The 22393-nt window shown below is 44.5% G+C and overlaps 1 protein-coding gene across 1 annotated transcript in view; it reads left to right on the top strand.

The window, feature by feature from the left end:
- The window catches only part of LOC144178906 (homeotic protein ultrabithorax-like), a 394614-nt gene that overhangs the window by 151439 nt on the left and 220782 nt on the right, over positions 1-22393 (top strand). Inside the window, exon 3 of the transcript XR_013324095.1 lies at positions 17643-18014. The gene's annotated coding sequence lies outside the window, so the exon portion shown is untranslated. The remainder of the gene's footprint in view (positions 1-17642; positions 18015-22393) is intronic.

Genomic DNA, 22393 nt, shown 5'->3' with positions numbered 1-22393 from the left:
ATAATGAAAAGTAAGCTGACTCTGCCACTCAAAAGAAAAATCTACAACCAGTGCATACTGCCAGTGATGACATACGGAGCTGAAACATGGCGCTTTACTAAAAGATGAAAAGCAAACTTAGAATGGCTCAAAGTGCCATGGAACGAATAATGATAACAGGAACACCTAGGACAGGAAACGAGAGTCCTGGATTAGGGAACAAACTCGAGTAGATATCATAGTTAAAATAAAGTAGAAGAAATGGACTTGGGCTGGCCATAGTAGTGAGACGAACCTTCAACGGGTGGAAAGAAGGGGTAACTGAGTAAATATCCATAGACGGGTCTCAAAGGAGAAGGCCAACACATGATGGAGGAATTAAATTGGGAAAGTCGGTGGCCTACAGTGAAATCGAGCGGCGAAGGACAGGAATGGTTGGAAGTCAATGGGAGAGGCCTTCGTACTGCAGTGGACTTGAGTTGGCTCTTGATGATGACGTTGATAACAAAACAGTTGTGCTTGTTTTAGAACATCCTAAAACATAATCAACAGAAAAAATACACATGAAACAGGAATCAGGCATTGAAAAAGGCGCTTCATTGTGCAGACACACAAAAAGTCTTTAACAGCCACTATACAAAGCAAAATGATATTAAACAATTTATACGCCATGCAGTTCTCTAAGTAAATATAATTGAAATACTTTACGAATAGGATGTAATGTGCAACTTGACTTAATTTCTTTCGGTATATTGTTCCCGTCGACACACCAGTATATTTGGCGGTCTGTGCGCCATAATTCGCGCGCACTTTGGGCATAAGAAATCGTTTCTTGCAGAGAATGAGGGGTGATCAGTGTTGAAAAGATGCTCGCGTGACAACCCTTCGCTGGATAGATGGTTATAAAGAAGTCGATACATAAATGAAGTAAGATTTAAAGTTAATAATTCGTTTATAGGAAGCACACTATAGGTTAGTGCAGGGGCCCGTGGAATGATACCGAAAAGGAGCAAACGAAATGAATCGAATTTCCTGATTTTGTAGCACTTAAAGCGATTCCAGATGGGAAGCAGATATGTTACTCCACGATGCAATGCAGTACGAAAGATTACTATAAATATATGCATAGTATAATGATAGATAATGCGTGAGTGAAAGTTAGCGCATGCTTCAATCATCCGAAAACCACCTTTTCTGTGTCGTCGTTCTTCGTTTTTGTATCGTGTTTTTTTTTTCTTTTTTTTCTTTTTTTTTCTGCAAGCGAAATGCGAGAACTAGCCCAACAACATATTTTACTGAACCGCGTTTTTGAGCAGCGATTGTACATGATAGTTAAAGTTAAAATGCTTCTCTATCAGCTTACTAGGACGAGTGTGGACAAATGTCGTGCGCTGGGTTCTTTGTAATGAAGAGGCTTTTATTGCCCTCTTATGTTATATAGGACAGAACCGATAAACTTCTTGGCATCTGAAAAGGAGCTGAAGTGGTTGTCAAGACAAAAACGCACGCGAACAAGGATGAAAATACCCCAAATGTAGTTTATGTTGTGTTTATTTCAAGATTATTTAAGTCGCACCAACAATAATCGTTTAACAGGTCAGAATTCAATCTTTGCTCAATCTCAGTGGCTGACTTATGTAATGCAAAAAGGGTAGTGTGATCGGTGTATAGAAGGCTGTTTGAGTGCGTTAGTACAGCAGGCAAAAATAGTAATCAATAATCATTATTCAATAGCAAAAATAAGTATTCCGTAACAGAAGTATTCCGTAACAGCAGTGCTTATTTAGTTAGAAGAATGTCTACCAATAATGTGAAAGATTTGCGAGCGGTTATTTAATAACGAAAGAATATCAAGGAAGACCCCGATACGTCATATGTTTCAAGTGTATGTAAGGAAATATGGTGTTTAATTTTATCAAAGGCCTTAGTTCAGTCGAAGAAAAGTGCTCCAACGAGTAAACTTTGGTCCATAGCATTTGTGTTTTCGTTCGTAAGTTAAGTAGTGCAAGTTCCGTAGAGTAGCCCGGCATGAAATAGAATTGATGGGAATAAATTTGGATAAATTTCGAGAGGTAAGATACTAATCGCGCGTAAAAGCGTTTTTCAATTACTTTACAAAAATACAGGAGAATGCAGATCGGAGGATAGTTGTTAATACATAGATGGGCACCTTTTTGAAATCCGGGGTTATATTACAAACTTTCGGACAATCGAGAAATTTGACTGTTTTGAACAACTTTGTCGGCTAAAGTGGCCGATAGTTCCTTAGACACAAGTTTTATCTTGGAAGGGTGAATATAGTCTAGGCCTGGTTTTGTTTTTAGAGATGAGATGGCATTATGAAGCCCTGCTGCCGAAGTATAACGTAAATCAAAAGAATGGGGACAACGTGACAAAACGGGGTAAGAAGTGGTCCGGGTGCTGTCACATTTGGGTAAATGAATACAGAAAGCCTCTGCATTATCACTGAGATCGGTGATAGAACAGTCATGAACTATTATGTTTGCTAAATGTGGCGTATCACTTTTTTTGTCCGTTGAATAATGTTCAGTTCTTTCTGGTATCGTTGCCATTGTTTTCAATTTCGTTTTCTTACTATTCACGTTTGGCCCGCTTCAACAATAACATTGATGGTACGTTAGAAAACTTTATGAAACGATTTTATTATATGGTTGGGCTTTTAGTTTTTATTAGTTCTTTTTTCTTACACATGGAATGCAGGAATACAGGAGTGATCCATGGATTGCCGGGGGAGCGAAACCACTGCGTGAAATGCTTTGTAGATGTACAGGCGCTCCAAAAGTTGAACGGAGCACGGGAGCTTTCGCCGGAGCGGACAAAACTGCATGCCAGCGCGATCTATGAATAGATGTGCCGCAGATAGCGAGAGTGCGTGGGCACATCCGGATGGCCCATCTCGATACTCGGACGCTCGCCTTATCGCCGGCTCAAGCGAAGCTGCGCAGCTGCCATCCCCGCTCGCCAGGGGCAATTCCGATGCTTTTTTCGAAAATTTTGAAAGAATCTATTTGTCCGCCTCGGGAAGAAAACTGATCTTCAGCGGCGTGACGGTTCAGCTTTGTTGGGAACGCCACCAGTTTGCCCACGTCCCGGCCGGGGTTAGAGAATATCCCGGTGGCAAGTATATTGTTCCATGAGATTTAAACGCTCTAGAGTCATACAGCAGCTGTTGCCTTGACCATGCTTGGCACAAGGAAACACATGAAAAACGAATAAAAACAAACCGTTCATTCGTGTATTGGCTGCACTGCTTCCATTGGCTTAATTGGCGCTCAAGAGAATTGAGGTGCTCCGCCTATGGGAGGCCAGCTCCTTTAAAACAAAACGGCTTTATTAAACGAACTTCAGTAAATTATTTTAGAAAAGATCGGTATCCTAGCTTGACACCTGACATTGGAAGCGCCCCTGGCGAGCAGAGATGGCGGCGGCGCAGCTTCTCTTGAGCCGGCGAGAAGGCGAGCATCCGAGTATCGAGATGGGCCATCCGGATGTGCCCACGCACTCTCGCTATCTGCGGCGCATCTATTCATAGATCGCGCTGGCACGCAGTTTTGTCTGCTCCGGCCACCGCTCTCGTGCTCCTCTTAACTTTTGGAGCACCTGCACACACCCTTATGCTCGTGCTTATTTTACAAAAAATGGCGAAGCTTGCATCAAGCTGGACAAGGCTTGAACTACAGCAATACTGGAGGATTTCTTTCTATATAAGCACTGAAGGACACACCACCACGCATTGCATTAGGCTTGACATTGTTTATTTGCATGTTCCGTCTCCGCTTTTCCTTATGGTACCAGTAGTCATCGTCATATCCATCTATATCGTCTTCTTCGTCATGCATGACTGGCGGACCCGGGTCGTTTTGTCTGCTTGCTTTCACATTCCTCCCAAAGTGGAACCCGTCAGCACGCGCCAAAACCGGCGGCAACCAGCTTCGCGAACTGGGAGTCTCTGGCGGGAGTTGTTTTGTGCTCGCACGGACGCACGTTAAGTGTTTTCTTGGTATTTTTTCCAGCGCTACGCGCAAGCCTGGGCGCTGTTGTTGTTGTTGTTCCAAGTCTTATGGCGCATACCCACGCGGGGGATCGGCCAGCAATCAAGCAAGAATGGGGCTATAATTCGCCCGCTCGCAGCTTAAAAGTATATACCTATCGGTTAGCATCCAGTAACAGCGCGAGGTTAGAAGGAAGAATTGGCTAAAAATTGAAAGTTGCGGTTGAATTTGAGGAAACATACCCGTAATAAAAAAGGCTAACAGGGCAGACGCCTGGTCTCGGACACATATGCATGAATGGCTGCAGCCACCCCTCTATGACAATATGCCACTGTTGTGGCCCCTAGCGACAGTAGTACGGGCATGGAGATGGGAAGTCCAATTCCTTGTAATGGCCTGATAAGGTGACGTTGTCTGATCATTGAAAAACCACGGCAATATAATGAGAAGTGATCTAGTGTCTCATGTTCACCGCAAATAGCAGTAGCAGGAGCAAGTTTCCGTAGATATCAGCACCTATTGAGTACGCAAGAAGGGGTCATCATTAATTTTGAAGAGTATGCCCATTTAAAACATAATTGGAATCCCCGTTTGTGTGAATCTCGTCAATGCGAGGTCACATTAACCAACTTCAGATGTAGGGCCCCCCAGCTGGACTTCTATATGCAGAGGTCTGGTCTCGACTCCTCTGCCCTATGCGCCATTTGCGGTGGGCACGTTTGGGGCTTCTCGTGAAGCGCGTGCTTACGTGATCGGTAAACGACGAGAGTGACTACGATCAGGGGTTTTCTGATATCCCTGCAGCGCCCTTGGCACGGGCGCTGCCGTTGACATAGTCTGCGCTACCTGCCGTACGGTTAGCGGCCGATTTGATAGTTGCCAAGAGCTATAGCGTGACGGATAAGGTCATTCTTAATGCTAAGGGGGTGGTTCTTCGTCTGGTCTGGGTGGTATGGGTTTTTTTTAAGATAGAGTCAAGCTCAACCAGTGTTTGGGTTTGGTCAGGGGTTGTATTGGGATCGATTGGGTATGTTTTTGCATTTGGTTAATAGTTGGTTTGGGGTATTGAGCTTTGGTTTTGTTTCTACTGACTAGGGACAAGCTTCCCACAGCCTTTTTCTCTTTAGGGGAGGGGTTGGTTAGTTTTTTAAATGTTGTTTCATGGTTGCTTGTGTTAATTTGTGCCCAATGTTGTGGGGAATTTTAAAACAGTTTCAGCAGTCAATGATGCGGTGTTTTAATGGCTTGCCTGATGAACAAGCATGCTCTGGTAGTATTGTACGTCATTGTCTTCATTTTGTTCTTTCTCGTTATTTGTGTTTTTAAATTTGTCTTCTACCAATTCTCTCTGTTTACACTATTGGGGCTACTAAACGTGTTAAGTTCGTGAATTACTCATCTGTGTGCAGAGATATGGCGTCACACGGTTCGTGCTCTGCAGGGGACTCGGCAAAGAAAGCTTACGCATTCAAAGAAAGTTTCACAATTAGAACGACGGGTCATTTACGAATTTTTTTGTTACCATTCACTGTACATAGAAAGTTGTGGACGTAACCAACTAGCCCTCATACTGCTGAGAATTTTAACCCTATGTGTGTATTGGTTCGAGTGCCTACTTTTATCCACGGCAGCCTAGAGGGTGTAGTGACCACCGAGCTAGATTTATCGAGGAACTCTAGCGTCAGCCACTCTTTCTCCCTGGGTAAAAAAATCACCTTTTATCAGAATAAAAGAATGTTCTTGGCCGACGGACACCTAGCCAGAAAATGCTTTTGGCTACTTCCTCATTGTTTAACTTTCATCGAAGTTTTTTTTTACTTAAGTCATCGCTTTTGAAATGCGATCACAAAAATACCAGCCTGAAGAAAAATAACCGTTAGAGCGTCTGCACCAAGTTTAGATAGTTTTTTTTTTGCTTATCACTCATAACCCATCAAGAAAGGTAGATTGTCCGAAAAGATGTACTATGTGTACATTAACGAAGCTGCTGACATTTTTGTTTTCTGCGTATTTTTTACTGGTGGCCCGATATATCAGGCTTGTATAGTGTAGTATGACGGGAACGTATTGGTACTATGATTTGTCGTCGGCTTTATCTAACAGAGCAAAACTGAAGCCATCCCATGAGGTTCTCCCTCATAAATTTAATTCTGACAGATGTTTCGGGCTTTTACATTTATCAAGTCGTGATAATGTAATTCCCGATTAATTCCTTGTAAATTCCGGAAATTCGGTATGCGCCACTTATAACCATACCATAGAATATATCTCATAATGATCAAGTCCCTTAGATTTCTCCATTTTTTGTCGCTATAAAACGATAACCTGTTACTACATTTGGATTTTATGATTTTGTCAGCATCATTATAAGTCGATTGCGCTAGTTGGAGTCCTGAAGTGTACCGTCTGCATGGTGAAATTAGTCTTGAGTGGGTTTTCTACCTTAATTTCGCATTAAATACGTTCTTTACATGCTCTTGTAGGGGTAAAAGTGAGTGATATCTAGTGGTTTTTTACGTGGTACGCTCCAATAACTTCAAGAAGGTTACATAGAATACATGACAGAAAATGGGTGGCGGTACATCGCCTTTGCGTGGTGTAATTTTATGGGAATAGTGCGTGTATACCCGTATCTTGCGATTCTAGACCAAGCTTTCGAACATGGGCTATTATGGGAGTATAGTATTTGAATTGGAATAAATGCTCTTGCAATCTTGAGCACGTATAAAAGGAACCCCGAGAGAAAATTAACCTAGCTGTATTACTGCTTTGTTTGAAACGCATCCTTGACGAAGTTAGCACCCTCGGAAGTCGTTAGGCATGTTTTCCCCCTAGAAGTAGTCGTCAGACATCATTTTCCTGTCTTTTGTACTGGTTATTGAATGGTCATGCGATTCAACATAATGAATTTTGTATCTTCAGCTTTACTGACGCCCTTCCAAGATTTATTTTAATAGAAACACGTTTGAAACAACTCCGAGTAAAGATTTTACTTCCACGAGAGTGATGGGGAACGGTGTCTTTCTGGCACAACGAATATTGGTAATCATTTTTCTGAAAACGAGTTTAGTTTTGTTAGACACTTGCCAAGCATTTAAACAGCAATGGTTTATTCAAGTCAGCCTTCACAACCATGGTACGGATCCGAATGTATATATGCTTAAGGTATTTCCATGAAACTTCTAGTTACTGTTCCCAAGTGACACCTAACCGTATTTATACATCGTTTCGTAATAAGATGCACACTGATTGGTCACTGTATGTGTGTGGTGGTGGGTGTGGGTGAACGGAAGAGAAAGCAACTAGTTATGCCTTGCCGTTATGTAGGCTGAGTAAGTGCATGTTTGGATTTGAAGCAGGATCATCGTGTTGCGCGTGTGTTTTAGTTAAGTATTAAGCGCAGTGTAAAGTTGACTGTTGAACTGACCTATAGGGGAGTAATTTGTAGGATAAAAAGTACTAAGCAGAACATTGCTCCACCTTAGGGATATCTTCTAAATCTCATCGATTAACACTTCTGCTTCACTTCGAGTTCATCAGTTTGCTCTTGGCTACAAGCAGCTAGCCTCCGTGTTAGCTGGGTAGGTAGAGCGGCTGTCCTAGGTAGGTGGTGGTCCTGGGTTTGAACCCTGGACCACGACGAATTTTTGTACAACTGCGAGGTTTCTGAAGCAGCTGTTTTGCTTTTCTTTCCAACCAAACGGCTGCATTTTAAGTGCATGCAAAATTTTCCAACGCGGAAGCTTACTACCTTTTGAGGATTTTTCCTAAACCTGGTCGATGGAAATGATGCAAAACAGGTAAAGTGCACTGATGGTTAGGCGATGATCATGTGGTTGGCGCGCACACAGGGAACTTACATTTTATTGTCTCATAATGAACGACATTGCGCCGGAGGGAATATAATACCATGTTTTTTTATTGCTATGAGAGTGCCATTTTTTTACCAGGACATTATGTGAAGCGCTGGTGACTGTGTTTTTCAGCTCTAAAAAATGAAGGAAGCTCACACTAACGTGCAAGACTTGAAGGTAGCGAAGCTGTAGGCAGCCTTCACGACCATCACGACGGTTTAAGTCCACGATTGCAGCCGATTGGCTTCTTCGCTGCTGCCGCCGCAACGACCTTACTCCACCATTGTTGCTAAAAGTGTGAGCTTCCTTGATTTTTCGGAGGGGATAATCCTTCGACATCACCTTGGAGGGGCGCACGCTATGACTTGTCTTCCACGTTCCGAGCAAGTGTTGCCACCATAACTGCAAATGCTGGAGCTTTTTTTTTTCTTTTTGGGAAATCTTTGCCGATCTCCCGAGTTGGTATGCTTGGCTTGCAAACGTGCCCCGATGACGCTGGAAGGTCGCCGCGAGGCACACACACCCGAGCGCTTGTTTTTTCTAGCGTTTCTTAACATGCGGGGTGGACGCCGCTATCTTGGCCAATCCCCCTAAGTGGGTGTGTTTCGCTTGACAAACGAGCGCAGGGGACGCTGGATGGTCGTCGTACGCCCACACGAGCGCCAGGCATTTTCTTGGTTTGTTAACGGCCTGGCGGCCGCGAGGCCCGCGATCACGTGTGCGCGCTCGGCAATTTCTTATTTTTAACTGCTGACACAAAAAATCACGATTTGCTAAAGAGCTTCGCTTTTACGAGTTTCAAATATCTACAGTTTAGCCATGGCACAGCTCTAATCTTACACTATTTTATATATTCGAGTCATTTCTCAGCAGAATTCAACACGCTTTCAACAGCAGAATTCAACAGCAGAATTCAACACGACACACATTTTCTGTTCTGCGAACAACGTTTCTTCGGTCTGAACAACGTTTAAATGATTTAGGGTGTTTTAAAAGCTGTGGTAATAAAACGCAAAAATATTTGACATTCAATGCCATATTGAAAGTTTTGAAATATTCGTATTAGATTTTATTCGCAAATTTATCTGTCTGAACACTGCTGGTTTTCTTCGACTAGAACTTTAAACTCTAAGAAGACGTGTTCTCCAGCAATGTGGGTTCCAGGTTTCTTTAGCATTCTGACCTCAGGGAATTCATACGGGCTTTCGGCAGGATGATATAAGGGTTCAGATGATCGTTGATAAAGTGCGGTGTGGGTTTTAAACATGAATTTTAACGAATAATTATAAAAATTCATCTACATTCGGGATTCATGAGGCCACTTACATAATTGCACAGCATGTAGAGAATCTAAAAATAAATATGTTGTATGGTGCAGGCCCATTTTGAGCAAACCTGAATTCAACTAATAGCATGGCTAGCACTGACATCGAAGGTGGGACTGCTCTTTTTGTGCTGCAAAGCATCAGCTACGACTGTCAGTTGTGGCTTTAGTATTGCATGATGTTAGTTAAACCTCAATGGCATATGTTTATAATTCGAGGGCGGCAAACAAGTCATGTCAGCAGAATGCAGAATTGGAGGAGTTGGTGATTCATCTTAACAATACAGCGCAACAAAAACAAGGACTTCAGCTGAAGCACACTGCATGAGCGCTGTCCTGCGTGCTCGTCCTGTGCGCTTCAGCTGAAGTCCTTGTTTCTGTTACGCCGTATTGTTAAGATTCTGTCAACAACTAGACAACTTTTGTAGATCATCTTTTCATCCTTGAACATGGTACCTGAAAGGTTTTGTTCTTGTATTTTTTTTTCATACAGTTTTCGGATCTGCAGTAAACATACCATAGAGGGCAAGTCGCGTACACTTGGTTCGGTTACGAGAAATTCACCGCGTATCTGCTCACTTCGCTGAAAATGTCGTCGGAAGACGATCGGCTCTTGCTACGTAAATGCCTTTTCTCTTTTTCACGCCCCCCTCTCACGCTCTCCCCTTCCGGTTCGCTCCTCTCCCGATAAACACTGTAGAGGTTTGCTCAAGGGAATTCAATTTGGCTGCGTTCCTCTGGTCGCGCCATCCACTGGGACCTTTTGCTACTGTTGAACTTTGAAGTCTGCCACAACAGACGACCCAAGCGCTCTCTGTATTTTAAGATCAACGTATTTTTTATGCGCAAGTTTTTAATTTACTATCTCAAAAACAAAACAGCCACGTATATTTCATTAAAAAATACAACAGAAATGTTCTGTATATGTTGATGTCTTGCTTGAAATATACCTGGTGTTTTCTTTTTGTTCTATGACGCTGACAAATGCAAACATTACGAACAGCTAGATTTAGAAGTTTCAGAATTTTTTGCTGTATAAACGTCTCGTTCAAGAATTACTTCAACTATCTGACCGGGCAGCTTAATCGAGGGACGGACAGACAGACATACAGACTCAAATTTTCGCGTTTAAGTAGCCCAAAAAGACTATATCTTTAGCAGCTGCTACTGTCTATGTTACGGTTTTGGTGGGAGAGTTTATGCTATGTTGATCGGCTCTCGTATTTTAGATGGCAATAAAGATAGAAGCGAAACGTGACAACATCCGTGTGTCCGGATTTCAGAGCATGTTAAAGATCCCCAAATGGTCGAAATTAATCCTGAGCCCTCCACTATGGCGCGCCTCATAAGCCAGGTGTAGCTTTGGCACGTTCAACAACTCAATCAATCAATCAATCAATCAATCAATCAATCAATCAATCAATCAATCAATCAATCAATCAATCAATCAATCAAGCAATCAATCAATCAATCAATCAATCAATCAATCAATCAATCAATCAATCAATCAATCAATCACAAGGCAATAAAAGTGGATGCTACATCCACAAAGTTATATTCGGCTTCATATCGTTTTCGCTATAGCGAACAGCAATGCAAAGTTATAAGCAACGTTGAAAGGTTGAAATTGCGAACGATTTATATCCAATTTCCTAGGTAATCACCGCACTGAAACTTAATTCATGGAAGTGCGAGGGAGCGCAAAATTTTTCATTATCCGTGGTGCAATGAAAGTAACAAAAAATGAAGAGGGCTGTTAGAGCCGTTTAAAACTTGCGAATTTTTTATTTGAGACAAAAACAGAGAGTAAATTTAATTAGCGGAAACAATTTATTAGTAGGTATTAACTGAAGGGGGGGGTTATGAAATAAGTTTTCAGCTTCCCAGCTTTTCTTGCAGGCGTTCATCTGTTGATGAGTTATACCAAATAAAAAGACTCATTGGGGCGACTGCGTGTTGCAATGTTTTATTTTGCAATTTTCTAGATATGACCACGTTTTTTTTGTGTTTCTATAAGCACGTGGAGAAGGCTGGAACCTTCAGCGATATCCTAGCTCACAACATATTCACTTTTTTTATGCAGCCAACAGCAAAGAGAGCCACCGTGTTCGACATGCACTCCGTCAGAGCGGGGAACAAAGTTGACATAGCCGGCTTCTCTTTGAACTGTAATTCCGACAGAGCAATAAAAAAGAGATAGCGCCTCGTGCCCTATGCTGGCTTCGCCAGCCTCACAGCCCACACCGCCGCTACGAAATGCACAACTTGAAGCCAAGCGAAAGGAGAAAGAAGACTTTCTCTTCTGGGCATGCTCACATCCGAAAGAATTAGTGCCTACACTTGTCAACCATAAATCACAGTGGAGAGAAACGCGAGAGCGGTATAAAAACGGAGCTGACAGCTCAGGATGTGTGGAGATAAGCTCAGGACAGCCTGGAGCGCCTCGTGCTTGCTGATTCTCCGGCGCTTATGTCTGCTGTCCTTCAGTCCTTCAATGCCGGCGCCACTTGGGGCAACAAAAACTGGGGGTGGTATATTACCGCAGTCACGACTTTTATATGACGAAGGAAAGTAGTAGTATCACTATACAGGTATTCATAACGTTGATAAATGTAGGGGTATACGCTTGACGCTGTTGCAGACATGCGCCCTCTTATTTCACCATCGCTCTGCTTGTGAGGCCGCACCAGGAATATAGATAACCACCCGTGAAAATAAAGAAAGCACTTAAGCCGCCAGCTGGCTAGGTGTATATATGCTGCGTTTCACTGCATATTCTGCTGTAAGAAGTTCGGCTCTCACTTGCGTACAAGCCATGCTAGTAATGCGGAAATTAAGATATGCATAAACGTATTAGCAGTCAATTTTCAAATGTCCAAGTCACTTGTGTGTGGTTTCTGACATTGGATGAAATAATTCCCAGTCGTTGTTGAGCCGGAAGATTTATACAAAAAACGTGATGTTGAATTTACGGGTCCCGTGCGATCACGCTATCCTGTCGACTTGTGAGACAGACGCAAAAGCGTTCAGGAGAAAAATACCATACTCTTAAGGGCGCGGAATAAAAGCTTCCGAGAAAGTATCTTTTTATGCCTCGCAAATGGCGTAGCTGTTTAGCAACTAGCCGACATACTGATGTGACTGGTCTTGATAAACAACATAAATCAGGCAAAACGCGAGAGATCCTCAAGGCAAGCCATGACTATGACACGCATATGGGAACATTTTAAAACTAAATGAGTCTTATTTCACTCACAAACATCCATTTGCTCCTTTGATGCAGTGTTTCTCAATGGTACTCCAGATCACTGTCTGGTATACGTGCGATGAACGAAGCCTCTGACGAAATCATATACATCTCCGTCCCGTCTCAATGCATCAGCATGCAGCCTCAGTGAACTGAACCTTCTTTTCAACAGCTTACCGGCCTTTTACCATTGTCACCTGCTTCGTATAGCCCGGCCATTCGAAACTCACAAACCTTGCGCAAACATCCGATGTATGTATGTATGTATGTATGTATGTATGTATGTATGTATGTATGTATGTATGTATGTATGTATGTATGTATGTATGTATGTATGTATGTATGTATGTATGTATGTATGTATGTATGTATGTATGTATATCTGGTCTGCGCCCATACGCTGCCATGCCTTCCAAAGTAAAAAATTAAGGCGGCATACATAATTACATAAATCCTGGCAGCACACGTTGAGATACAATGGAGTCGTTAAATCAATTTTCTGCTCGCCCAATGCACCGAGCGGTGCAGGAAATACAGAATGAGAAAGCGAATCAGCTGCGGCTTGAAACACGAAGATTCTCTTCACAAAGCTTGGGACTTCGGCACCTGGATGCCAGACGAAGCGGGAATAGTGCGGATATCATTTAGAGACGCTAGCATGGATTTACACTTGACACAAACATGGCTGCAGCTTAGTCTCAACTCAGTCGCCCCGCCTAACTGGGAACCAGTGCAAACCTAGCCAATCCAGCTTAGAATTAACGCCAGGCCCGTAGCTCTCGCTAGATCGCGTGGGACATTTGGCATCCTGAATGCCCAGTAACAATGCACTGTGCAAAGCTTCAAAGCGCATGATAGAAACCGCGACTCAGCTCGTATTAGTATGATGTTTCGTCTCATACTGAGCGCAGGCTTCACTTGTTATATACATAGCGGTTAAAGGCATCTCACGGCAGGTTTTTATCTGGATAGGCAGGTAGTTCATTACGTAAGTACGCTCATTGTTAATATTCTGTAAAGAGGACTTATATTATTCTGCCTTTTTACTTCGTATTCAAGCGCAATCACAGATGCCTGAAAAGGCATTACCTTGCGTCATCGATCTGAGAAACTAATGCTATAGTACTCCCGTAGTACGGTCCTGTCCGCGAGTTAAAGGAGTACTGACACCAAATTTAGAGGCCTAAATAACGATATAATTGGCTTCAGTAGTTTGTACAGATTACCCACAGAAATTTTTGGAGCGATCCGAGGCTGGAAACGCATCAAAAATCGATTTTAATTGCCCTGGCCGCGAACTATTACAAATCGGCAGCACTAGCGAAATCGCTTAGGGTGTGACGTCAGGCTATCCGCGATTTTGCGGCCGATTCAGCATGACGTCATACAGTTGTTTCCGGAACCGGAAGCGATAGCCTGCGCTGTTGTTGTGGGCGGTCTCGCTTCGATAGGAGGTTTGGCTTGGCTGCGGTACCGCTGTGAGCAAGGCTTGCGAAGTGCGCACTTCACGTTTCCGCGCAGGTATTGCCATCTCTCGACCGGTCGGCGCACCGCCCGCCGCGCGCCGCGGGGGGCCGGTCAGCGTATACGCTTGCATCGCGGCAGATATCTGATCGCCGCTTTTAAAATAAGCCCTGATAACAATCCCAAGCACAATTTTTCACCACACTAACACCTACTTTCTCGCATGTGGAACTTCATTTTAACGATCAGATTGATTCAGAAGAGCAGCGACAAGCGGTTGCTACCGTCTTGCTACCGTGGTCTGCGCCGGATCGAGCCGCTGAGTGTCCGAGCTGGCAGGCGCGGCCGGCGTGTGCGCGAACTGTTTCCGAAGGCAGGAAACGCTTCACGATTGCCTGCTTTATCCATTTTTTTGCGATTAAACGCGCGGGATCTACAAATTCAGCTCAGCGATAGTCGTAGTTGACCATGGAGCAAAAACGGTGGGCGGAGCGACGCCGACGACGCATCGCATGCACGCATCGGGTCATGTGTCTCAAATTCACGCGTACGACTAGTCGTGGTGACAGTCGTAACGATCAGTCGCATGCGAATCGAGTGTACAAATCGTACATGTGTCCAGCGCTTTAGTGTGAACCGCGTGCAATCCGTAGCAGACGATGCAGCGAACGTCCCTGACGTCACGGAGACCATGACGTCACGGTCCGACGTCACGGAGACCGTGACGTCAGGCAGTCCGCTTGCAGGCTCTCCTTCGAACGGCCATTTTCCCGCGCGGCGACCGAATTTGAAAGTGGTTGCAATAAACGTGCTATAATTAATTATATGTTGGTGGCTGACGCCTTTCGGTTCGATTTTCGTAATTACTGGGACCATAGGTATTCTTTACAGCATAAAAACTGAAAGCGAGAAATTTCGTGTCAGTACTCCTTTAACGCCCAGGATTTGCTCAGGCCTGTCAAACTACACCTTTACCTTCCTTCTCCGCAGGCCACATCAAGCCGGAATTACTGCTGATTATCTTTTGTAAGCCCGAGTTAGTGCAGTGCTCTCTTAACTAGCTTTATCGATGTGGTCAATTTGGGACTCTTCGTGCTGTCGGCAATACTGGTATGGCGCACAGGGCAGCTGGCCTGTGGGCACCCCTGACTGGGCTCCGGGACGTAAATACTCAGCATATTAACGGCAGAGCTGTTGTAGGTCGAGCTTTTCGTCCGTCTGCTGAAGGTGGTGCGTCACGCAGAGGTAGAAGCAGGTTCCCAGAACCACCGGCGGCCTCGCAGAAACCGGTTCCCAGACACACCGACAGAGGGCGAAGTAGTCTCACAAGGACAGGTTGTCACCCTCCAGCTAGGAGAAGGAGAGGGGATGGAGCTTTCTGCGGCGTTAGCTGCCGATTCCTTTGCGCGAACCGTATAATTTGCGCTGCGACAGCGCTCCGTTTTCCGACGAGTACCCGTTGATGTTCGAGCTGACACAAGAAAACCATAGCTCATCTGTTTCAATAGATTTCACCCTGGGTGGAAGTGGGTTTGATATTATGAGAAATAGAACCACTGAATCTGGCCTAGATGGAATCACCTTGAAGACCATCTACGCCGTTCTGTTAACTTCCATGAAGTGATCTTGATATTCATGATGAACCATAAAGAAGAAAGGCTACACTTTGTATTACAGCGAAGCTGTTAGCCTCCATTTGTTCGGAAAATTTTGTGCAGTAAACAAAAACCCAAGGCAGGACCCAGCAGTTCTCGCCCAAGACTCCGCGCGCATGCGTCAGACTAGTTTGGCGTGCAGCATGGAGCTCAGTATTCGTGTAAAGAACAAAACACAAAACAAGCAATAAAACCGCATGATGGATGTTAAGGCACCCCTGAACAATGGTAATCCCCCCTCTTTCCCCATGTCTGCTGGTATACTATCGAAGGCGAGCACGATGACATGGGTTCAATCCCGACTGCGGCGGCCGCTTTTCTGAGGGAGGCGAAAAGCAAAAACGCCCCTGTGTACGAGATTTCGGCGCACGTCAAAGATTCCCAGATGGCCAAAATTAATCCGGACCCCTCCCCTACAGCGTGCCTCATCGCCTGCGTTTCGTCGGCTCGTTAAACCCTATAACAATGAGTTCCTTTATACACGGCGAGATACGTGAATATGAAGGGGGTGTATCACTCAGGTTCCGTGTCTGTTAATTTTGTGTCCGTCTGTTTACCTCGCAGCCACCGGTAGGTTTTAACATTCTTAATTCTCTGTTCTGCCACTGAGGCAAGACGGTGCTAAGGTCAAGTCCTTATATAAATTCAGGATTAGGCTGTCACGGAGGGGAGCGGTAGCAAGTCTGTCTGGGGGAGATATGCCTTCGTAAGGCAGTAAGCGACAACACATACACATACTGATGATGATGAGGGCGATGATAATGGAATACAGTATCAGTACTGACCTTCTCCTAATTTCTTTCCCGATTTTTTTTTTCGATTACTGAACCAAATACCTCCATTTACGTGCACGGACGGCAGAAGACTTTTGATGACATTTGCAGGAAGCAAGCAGGTAGATGAAGACCAATTTTTGTTATTCAGAGAGGCGTTGATTTTTCCAACCGTGGCGCCGACTAGCAGCACCACATTTTTTTCTCCTAGAGGGACCCATATTGCACCAAAATAACGCCGTAAACAAGTTACCCGTGCTAGTTCCAACAACGAGAATGTGGCGTATAATCTGTGTAGGCCGAAGGCAATCGGCGGACACTCTCAAATAATAAAGAATAGGCAAGACCTTTTCATTAAAAAGAATTGTTTACGACCATTGCGTACTGCCGGTAACGACTTATGGGCGGAAAGTTGGCGCCTTTTCAAACACCTTAAAAGAAATGTTAGGTCCGCCAAACGAGCCATGGAAACAAGGATGACAGTAGCAAAGCTTAGAAACAAGAGACGACCGTTTTGGATTCGAAAACGAAGTCATGTGGAAGACGTCATATATCTGAAACTGAAAGGAACAAGTGGATTCGGGCCGAGCATGTAAAACAAAGGACTGACAGCAGATGAACTACGCGGGTAACTAAGCGACTAAGAAGAGGCGGGAATAAAATAAGGCGAAGAAAATTAACTTGCTGGAGAGACGAGGTAAGACAATTCAGGCTAAATATCGGATTCGCGCGTTGCGAGATAGGAGTGGTTGGAAGTCTTTTGGCGAGGCCTTCGTCCTGCAGTGATGATGATGAGTGCTGTTGTGCCACCCCCCTCAATAGAAATCTGCTTTTTTTCTACAGCTCTCATTCTATGTGTTAGTATGTATTCTATTTCATACGGTGGCGACCATTTTTGATTCTGCAGATCAGTTGATCAGGAGTCGTTGTCCGGTAATTTAGAATTGCGTATGCTTTCCGTGTTTACTCCCCGCATCACGTTATCAAACAGCTCAAATTGGTTATGATGTTGACATAATACCCTGCAAAATTTATTTTGGTCCCTCTAGCAAATTGTTGCATGACAGCCCTATGCCCTTCTGAATACTGCTCCGCCCCCCCCCCCCCTCCATAAGATAGTGGTTGCTTGCTATCTGTGTTGAGAGTTGATAAGGGAGCATTGATTTCACAGGGTTCGGCACATACTTCATGATGAACGTATGGCGTCTGCTGAGGGCTTATTACTGCGACAATAAAATACTTGATAGGACATTTTACAGCAGTGCGATGATATCGTGGGTGGATGTTATCGACGCGAATTGATTTATTGTAATGCTCTGCTTCCTTCTCGCAGGTTAGCTCCTCGATCCCACCTCTGGAGCTAGATCGAAAGACGCTCTCCCAATTATGGGTTTTGAAAAACAGGCCGTCGTGTTCTCCCAGCCTGCAGCCCCTGGCAGGATACACTACCAAGACCACGTGACATGACATCGCCTGAAGTGCGGGTGAATTTGTAAAACACAAATTAACTTCAGCACAAAAGAAATTAGCCGTATTTTGTGAATTTTGTTTGGTTCACGGACGCGAAAAAAGAGTGATGGTGGTGTACTGAGTTTCGTATGTCCCTACGCAACTGACATTCGCCGGAAAATAGCGTTGACAAGCGGCGTCAGCACTTTGAACTCGAAGTGGGAGTGACATCACCTTCTCCGTCTGGCAACTAAAGGTCAGTGGTTTTACTTACACTTACAACGCAACAGGCCTGAGTTGTCGCTTTTTCGTTCCCTGTTTGTCCACTTTTCACAGCGAATACTTCTATACAAATCAAACATCACAGCGATAGGCTTATGCGCTGCCCGGGAAGTTGTGCTGATTTTCGACATAAATAGTGAGGGTGTAAGAACAAGTGGGTGCACTCTCGGCGTGCGTATACCACGTGTAGGCTATCCTATTTGGGTGCGGTATTGTTAGACAGCTTACTGGGTATTTGTGCATGCGTAAAAACAATGGAACTTCTGTATGGCATTCAGCGCTATGTATTATAACGTATTTATATTATCTCAACTCGTCCGCTTCTGAGTTGGTAGGAAACAATTATAAATGTGTTTCAATCTAACTTACAGCTAAAAAGAATCAGTACCATCTTAGTCTGCGAAGGTTTATTACCAAGAAGTTGAAGGCGTTTGTGAGGTGTAGACTATGTACAGCCATGAGCAAAATTTTACGGATCACAAAACTGGCAATTTTAGGTTATTTCTCTTCAGCTAGCAGCCCACAAACTGTGGTATGCATGTGAGCTGTCGTATAATTACTAAAAAATTGCAAAAATACCGCACATAATACCCCGGGCTGCCTTGCGGCAGAGATGTAACCCAAAATTGCTGCTTTCGTGCTCCGTAAACTTTTATTCTTAGGTACGTCACGGCACCGAAGAGTGTGCGTAGCAGCTGTGAAGCGCGCCGGGTGACGCGCAGGTGGTGAGTGGAGAGGGTAGGGTGCACAGACGCTACCTTTAGCTGCATCGACACTACCAGGTTTTCTAGTCTACAGGTTTGGTCTACATCCTCATCGACCTCCTAGAAACTAGCATGTAACAGCTACGCTCTGAAACTTGTAAAAAAACGCAGCTAATGTTGTAACGGTGGAGGACCTGCACAGAGGATGCATTTATACGATACGGAGCTTCACCTAATACCACTCCAGCGAAATATTCTTGAATGAAGAGGAATATATACATGTGGAAGCTCAAAGGTGAGAAATGTTTATTTTACTTCAGCACTTCCCGTCTTCCTCAGCGTGCTTCGTGTCCCGTAACTCCCATTCCACGAATCGCTTCCTGTACTCCATCGAGAAAAGGGTGCCCCGAACCTCCAACAAAGTTTCACAGGTATCGACACGAAACCAAACTTCCCCGCTTTCCTTGGCTCGTACGTCTCTCGTTATCACACAGCCGCCGTTACAAAGTGAGGAGCTCTGATACGCAAACTTGCTCCCGCCGCAACGTAACCGGGCGCCTTGTGGCGGCAAGTGAAGCTGCTGGCGCGGCGCAGTCGCATGGGCGTCCGCAGGCAAGCCCAGGCGGTGCCGCGCGAGACACAGGAAAAAGCCTCCTCTCCCTTAGCGTGCACGGGGGAGCCCTGTCTGCTCCAGCCACGCAGTTTTTACGGGCCACATTAAAACGCCGTAAAAACATCGTCCGACCCGGCGGCGGCGCCGGCGGTTCCTGCGCGCAGCCACACACAGGTGCGCACCGTCGCTTCCGACGTGCGAGCACAGTGGTCGAGCGCCTAGGCGTAATTGTCCGCCGGTGTGCGTGTGTCTGTACGATTTCGTACGCGCAGCTTGTCTCCGTGTGCGTGTGTGAGAACGTGTGCGTGTGCGTGTGTGTGTGTGCGCGCGCGTATACATCCTGTTCATCCGGTCTTATCAGTGTTCCGATGTACGTAACGGGAGCTGACGACAGTTTTTGCACATTTGCGCGCCGCTATCTGCCCGTTTCAAAAGGCTTGACTGAGGCACAGCCGCGTAAGCGTGAAAGTTTTTGTTTTTCATGCAGCGATATGTTTCTCTTGGGTGCAGCCAGCTTGTTCTTTTTTACAGGGTTTTGTATTCTGGAGCTGCTGAAGTTTCACTTTTTCGTGAACGCTTTTTTTTTTTGTAATTGTGGCACAAGTTGTGAACAAGTTTTTGTTTGATTCGTAAACTATATACGCTTACAAATGTTTGTCACGTGAGAGTACGAGAACTAAAAGGTTAGATTTTATGACTTCTTTACGAGCTCTCGGATAGAATCGTGCAGCACATGATTGCATCCGCAGATCGGGTTCTGTTTTTTGCTTTGGACACTTGGTCATTGAGCATAATGGGTTTTAGAATAGGCAATAATTCAGTCAGTATTCAAAAGGTAGTTGAAAGCTGTCTGTTGCTGGTGTGGATCTTCGTGTGGGTGCGTTCATAATTAACAAATTTTCCGAAAGGATCACCTTAAAAAAGGCTCACCTTGGCTTTTACTCCAACCGGCGAAGCTTCTGATTTTAAGTTTTTTTAAAAACCAGCGAAAAATACGACAAAGACACGGGGCAAACGAAGCTTGAACCCACTTACCCAGTGAGCTACACTTCAGCTTTGGTTCTGCCTTGCACTCAACAGTATACGGGCAGAACAGTCTAGAGAAGTGCCAAAACCATTTTGTAAATGCATGGTAGGGGCTGTCCAGGTGTTTGAAGCTGCTACAATAGGAGGTAACATGTTATTACAATGCGAAGCAGTAACTGGTGGGCACCTGAACGTGACATCTCCTGGTCCATCAACGAAAGCAGCTATTTGGCGGAAAACAATTGAGCGATTTCTCCATTTCGCATTAAAGGCACATGCCCCATGAACGCAGAAGTGTGATTTGTTCTTGCATCTGTACATGCATTACGCTCTTTTGGTTATGACCGCGAATCTATTTCGCCACAGTTCAACCTAAGGGCTGATCGCCATTTCCAAGGGGAACACAATTTACGGAAAACCAGGACTGGCATACGATTTCACTCCAGCATATTCACTCCAGCAGGGAAATAATCCAATGAAATACTTGCAGATTGCACTAAGTTACAGCGCAAACCGATTATTTTTTTTTTCACGTTGAATTTGGCAGTCCCTGGTCATTGGGCTACTGGGCTGTTTTTTTTTGCTGCCGCATATCGTTTTTCAGGTCGTGGGGTAGCAGACCCATGGGCATTTTAGTCTATCCTTTTACAACCACTAAAACTTAATAAATCCTCCAGTTCCGCTAAGGATCTGAACACACAAACAAAGGCAATGAAGAGAGCCCTTCAGGTCATAAATTGGGTGTCCTTAGTTGTGCCCACCACGTCCACGGATTTATACTTGATTTTTTGAAACACAACGTAGCTACGTGCCATAGCTGTCTTTTAAAGGTTTTTCAAATTAGCATGAAATATTTCAAGGCATGCTATGGAGACCTTTCTACGAAACACATTTCATAAAGCGAAACAGATATCCTGAAATTTCAAGCTGTTGAAAATGCAGGGTAACCGCAACAACCTATTAGCTCATTGAAAGGCAATCATTGATTGCGCGTAATGGTTGACTGTAGTGCTGCTACATAAGAAACTCATCCGACATTATCTAAGGAGGTTTAGAAACGCGCGTTTCTGGGCTAAAACAGCTCATTTGCTTAGAAAGTGCGCGAAGAAAAGCTTTGCTGCACGTAAATGAGAAAAACTTTAGTTCCTCTTGGCTTGCATTGGTGAATGTGCGGTGCCGGTCAATTGTACTTCAGTATGCGGACGTGAGTTGCGTGTGTCAATACTTCGTTGGAAAAGAGATTTTTCCGCATTTTAATTCCCGATACGCGTATAAGTGCTATCGGCTCATGTCCTCAATTGGAAATAAATGGGCGGGTTTTGTATTGCTCTCGCGTCATCCGGAAGGTGTACCAGGCCAGACGCATTGGCACGCATACAACTTTGAGGCCTGCGTGCGCTTCAACATCAACGTGTGGTACAACGAGGCGCATTCGGCAGTAGGACCGGACTCATCAGGCGAGGGAATCCGTACCTTCATTCTTTTTCACCAAATGCGTGTTGAAGGCAAGCAATAAAAGCTTTACCTAACGACATGCATGGCTTTCGCAAGTGTTTTATTACACGGTGGGAAAGAAAAGTTTCTGTTTTTTGCTGTTGAAAATAAGTTTGCTCGGCAGTCATACATTGTTTAAACACTCAGCGAAAATTCGTGCGACAAGAAATAAGGTCTTTAGTAGAAAGACCTATAAATCACGTAAGCAATAAAAAACAAACAAATATTTTATTCCGCGTACGGGCCGTGAATTGCCCCCTAAAAATGTAGTTTCTGATGGAATATTAACTGGGGGGAACTTTTCACCAAATATTGCTGGGCATGCTGCTGTGGGATTTCAGGGGTGAGTGAGAAAGAGGATAAAACTATGGATTCTGAAAGAAAAAGTGGACCAAGGGTATGTTGACGCGGAAGATGCTCCAAATAAATTTTTATTGTGAAGGAATGGTGATAGAGAGAGAGAGAGAGAGAGAGAGAGAGAGAGAGAGAGAGAGAGAGAGAGAGAGAGAGAGAGAG

The sequence above is a fragment of the Haemaphysalis longicornis genome, unplaced genomic scaffold (assembly GCF_048455015.1).
Source record: "Haemaphysalis longicornis isolate Haplotype H1 unplaced genomic scaffold, Haemaphysalis longicornis Haplotype H1 scaffold_4, whole genome shotgun sequence".
Classification (NCBI taxonomy): domain Eukaryota; kingdom Metazoa; phylum Arthropoda; class Arachnida; order Ixodida; family Ixodidae; genus Haemaphysalis; species Haemaphysalis longicornis.
Note: the sequence above shows the minus strand (reverse complement) of the source record. Positions and strands in the feature narration are given on the sequence as shown.